A 4,622-nucleotide genomic window follows, 5' to 3' on the forward strand; every position below is an offset into this window, starting at 1 on the left:
CCAGCCACAGCTCCGAGGGCACAGCCAAGTCACCATCTCTGCGGCGTTATTCCTAAAGCAGCTTTTCCTGATGGTCCAGGTTCTCTCCCAGAGGTCCCTTATTAAAGAGTCATGTAGAAACATCTGCCCTCTGGTTCTGGAAGCCCTCACTGGGAGCTCCCACAGGGGTGGCAGCTGCTTGCTGACGCGATGGCCAACATCAGGCACCACCTCTCGGGAGTGAAGCATTAACGCTGCCCTGCTCTGTCCTGAGATCCCTGTACATGTCCCCATGCAGCACGAGGCTTTCCTGGGGCCTCCCTTGCTCTGTGCCTTTGCTTTTTTCTCATCCCCCACCCCAAACAAGGCCCACAATCATTCACATTTCACTTTCCAGCCCTAACTTTGACCTCTCCAGATCTCATTCTGTCCTTTGAAGCTTGAAACTCCTCTGAACATCTGCAGATGGACACAGGCCGGCAGCTCCTTTTCTCCAGCTCGCTGGAGCAGCCAGAAAGGCTTTGCATAAGGAGAACCACGTTGGACCCACTCGGGAAAAAGTTTCTAATCTGCACCCTTTGTCCCCTGCTGTCATTTACCCCAGCACAGCATGTCTGTACTCACACCATGGCTTGAGCCTAAAGTACCTTTGGAAGGGATAAAAAAAGAGCAGGCATTGAAATGCTGCTGAAACACTGCTCCAGCCTACAGAAAACTGACGCTTCACATTAGAAATTAAGATGAAGAGCCCAAGAGGATGGAGTTACACTGAAATTCTGATGGACTCTGCAGGAGAAGCAGGCAGGGAGCTAGGAGGAGTTCAAAAACCATGGAATAGGACATTGTATCTTACAGAGATTGAACAATACCAAAGTTGGAGTATTCCTGGGATGTTTCTCACTGTAAAAGGCAAAGCAAACCTTCCCTTTTTGCTCCCACGAGCACAGCCACACAGGGAGCACGTTTCGTCACAAGCAACCGAGCCTGACCCAAGCGGTGATGTCGTAACGCTGCGGAAAAACTGTTTCAGAACCCGCAACTTCTCTTGTCCCAAGTCAGCAGCAAAAAGCCTCCATATCCCACAGCTCTGCTTGCGCTCCGAGACACGGGGAATAGCAGAGCCGTCACAAAGCCTTTGCTGCTCGTTGTCCTCGCGGCTTCCCTGTAGGAATTCAGTGAAACCCTCATTCCTCATCCTGTCCTTCAGCTCCCAGCCCTCCCCGCCAGGAGGCCGCCCAAGCTGGGAGGTGCTGCAGCTCCACAAACCCCCAGAGCTCACCCCAAACCACCCGAAAAACCCCCCAAAGCGCTTAGGGAAGAGCTTGGCACCACCAAACAGCCCTAAGTGAAGCCTGTACAAAGTTCTGCAGCCAGATGCCTCTTCCCTGCGGAGGGGGAAGGGAGCTGGAGCAGCTTTCAAGCTGTATTAGTGCCAGCCCTGGGAGACCGATGAGTACAAAGGGGGGAAATTATCGCCCAAGCACTTCCCCTGAGGAAGCCAGTGGCTTTCCTGCCACCCAGCAACTCGCCATGTCCACACGCTGGAGATTACAGGGAGGAGAGCGATCAGTGAGTGACCAAACACAGCTTCAACTGGGAATTACAGGTCTAGGCGACGACACACTGGAGAAAATGTCTGGTTTTAAACCCATTACTCCTCAATTCACCCTGCTCAGGATGCAGGGAAGGTAGCTCGAGGACTACCAACACCTTCCAGACCCAGGCAGCCAGTTTGCCGCTTCAGAAGGTACTCACAATCTTTTTTAGAGTCCTTTTTCTTTCTTCTAAAGCTGTATTATCAAACTGACATTAAAATGTACTTCAGGCAAGGAATTTTCTCCTCCCTAATTAAGAGGAAAAGCCCTGCAGCATCTCAAAGTTTCTGGAGAAACCAGGTCACTGCTGAAAGAAATTCTTACTAGAGACGCAGAAGAGATGCACCTGGAACAGCCATTAAAGCACAAGCGAGGCAGACGGAACCGAACAGACCACCATGGTTCCGATTTCTGGCCTCCTGAGGGGAGCACGTGCAGCTCGTAACAACAGCAACGGCCTGTGTCGGCTGGGAAATCTCCGCGGGGCGCGCAGGAACCCTGCCAGCCCATTCCTGAAGCAGGATGACGCTGCAGCCCTCGCTGAACTCTGAAATCCACGGGAATTCCTCAGCGATTCCAAAATCCCCTCTCGAGCAGCTTGGGAATAAGCCCAGATGGTTCACTGGAAGAGCTGGAGGCTGCAGGGCTAGGCTGCAGACCCAGGGTGGGGGATGCCCCAGCTCTGTTCGCGCTCAGGTGGGGCTGTGAGGTGAGGCCGGATCGGCTGGCCATGGTTACAGCCCACCTGCATAACCCCAAAGCGAAGCTGCTCCCCCCCCGGCCAGGCTGAACACGGGCCAAAGCAACAGCGCGACGAAGCTGCGAGGAACCCAGCCCCAAAACTACCAGGGGAGCCATTGCAAGCGCGGAGCCAGAGCCATTCAAACCACCAACCCTGGCAGTATCTCCCCGATAAAGCAGATGTTTCCTCTTGTCAACATTTACCCAGCGCCCCACTCCAGCGTGGGACCCCAACCCCCTCCCCTCACACGCAAACAGGCACTGAGGGGGCATATGTCCCACACCCACCCCAAAAGGCTCTTGGACCCCCCCACACTCCCTGTACCACTGCAGCCACATTGCTGGTGGGTTGAACTATCTGCTTCTCTTCACCGCTTCCCTCCCGGTTTCCAAGTCAAATCCCAACATCCCCATCGCCCTGGACAAGGATTTCTAACTGCCGACCCCAGAAATGTTCGTCCCACCTCCCCTTCCCGAGGTTTTTCATTTCAGTGCACCCTCAGAAAGATCTTGAGCATCACGAGGCCAAGCGGGGTTTGACAAACAGCAGAATTAAATGCAGCGAGAGCCTCGCTGGGAGTCAGGAGAAGGGGAAAATCCTCGGGGAAAGGAACAGGGTGGTTCCACCAGGCCTCAACACCACAGCTAGGAAAGTCAACAGGAACTGCGACAGCTCGGGCTGACCCTTACATTTTAACAGTGGAGAGAGGTGTCAGAAGCCTGTCACCTCGTCCCAGCTCTGCAGCACAGACCCACCAGCATGGGGCAGAATGGCTGTCCCAGCTGGGACTGCCCAGACACCAACACAACTGTACAAGAAAGAGTTTCTCTGGTGGAAACGAGGCCTTTCATCCCCACCACGAAACAGCCAACTGGCCCAAGGGTGAAAAATGTAAGGTCGTTGAACCACAGGCTGGTTTGGGTTGAAGGGACCTTGCAAGCTCCTCCACTCCAACCCCCGGCAGGGAGCAGGGACATCTGCACCCAGAGCAGGGTGCTCAGGGCCCCAAGGTCCAGCCTGACCTGGGATGACACTGTGCTCCCAGCAGCAGCTAGGTCACAACCTTGCTGATTTCTTGTACTTGGCTTGCAGCACTGACAGGCTGCACTAAGGTCTCCCCGCAGCCTTCTCTGCTCCAGGCTGAACCTCCCCAGCTCTCTCCCCTCTCCTCCCAGCAGAGGGTTCCACCCTCGGGTCACTCCTGGGGCTCCTCTGGCCTCGCTCCAGCAGCTCCATGTCTCTGAGGAGCCCAGAGCTGGACAAGTCCCAGCTGCATCCTGCTCGGTGAAGCCAGCACCAGCTACACTCATGGTAGGACACGGTAACAACCTGCATCCTAAATGCTCAGCAAGAGAGCCCCAAATTCCTTCCTCCCCAGCTAGAGCATTCAAACCCTTCCCAAAAGCAGCTGCAGACTCCTTGTCCTCTCCAGGAACCAGCCCCTCTCCTGCATTTTACGCTACGCAGCCAAGAGCCAGCCCGGAACTTCTCTCCTGCAGTTGTTTTTGCAGCTCTTTGAACAACACTCCTGGCGGCGTTTGAAGCTATTTGTGCCTGCTGTCGAGCAGCGTGGGCTCGAGACACCCACCGACTCGCAACAGGCTGCCACGGTGTGTCGTTTGGCTGAAGATCAAGCGAACAGCTCTCCTGGCTGGGGCTCCTCGGCACCCCTTTACGCCAACAGCTCTTCACCTTCTCAGCTCTTGACATTCAGAGCTCAGACAGAGCACGAGGAGCAGCACCCAGCAAAGCACCGCAGCCGCAGCGAACCTCTTCCCTAACCTGCCGTGAGAGCCATCCTGAGGAGCTGCTCCACGGCAGCTTCTTCAGCCTCCAAAAGCTGTGGAATAACGCTGTAATTCTCAGGCAGGATTTACACAAGTGGTGACAAAGGCACCGGCTGGTCTGCTCAGACACTAGTTCGGGTGGGACAAACCAGAGAAACAGCCAAGCAAGGCTCTTATTTTAGTTTTTAATTCTCATTTTAATGGGAATTATAACAGAAAGGGGAATTATATCCCTTGGAAGGGGAAGGAATGGTGGGAAGAGAGGGGGTTGGAGAAGACTCATTAGCCTGGTCTCCCAAGTGCAGAGTTTCTCCTTGCAATGTGCCTGTTTTTAAACATCAAACACCCCCACACTCCCACCCCCCCGAACACGATGCAGGGACAACAGTCCCGAGGCGTTAAAAAACACTTATCAAAACAAGCAGCCAAGTGGGGATAGGAGCATCGGCTCCCCCACGGAGAGGAAAGCTCATTCCTCAAACACGCGGGAGTTGGCAGGGGGTGGGGGCCCCCAAAAAC

This window comes from Buceros rhinoceros, unplaced genomic scaffold (genome assembly GCF_000710305.1).
Source record: "Buceros rhinoceros silvestris isolate BGI_N320 unplaced genomic scaffold, ASM71030v1 scaffold24814, whole genome shotgun sequence".
NCBI classification, from domain to species: Eukaryota; Metazoa; Chordata; class Aves; order Bucerotiformes; family Bucerotidae; genus Buceros; species Buceros rhinoceros.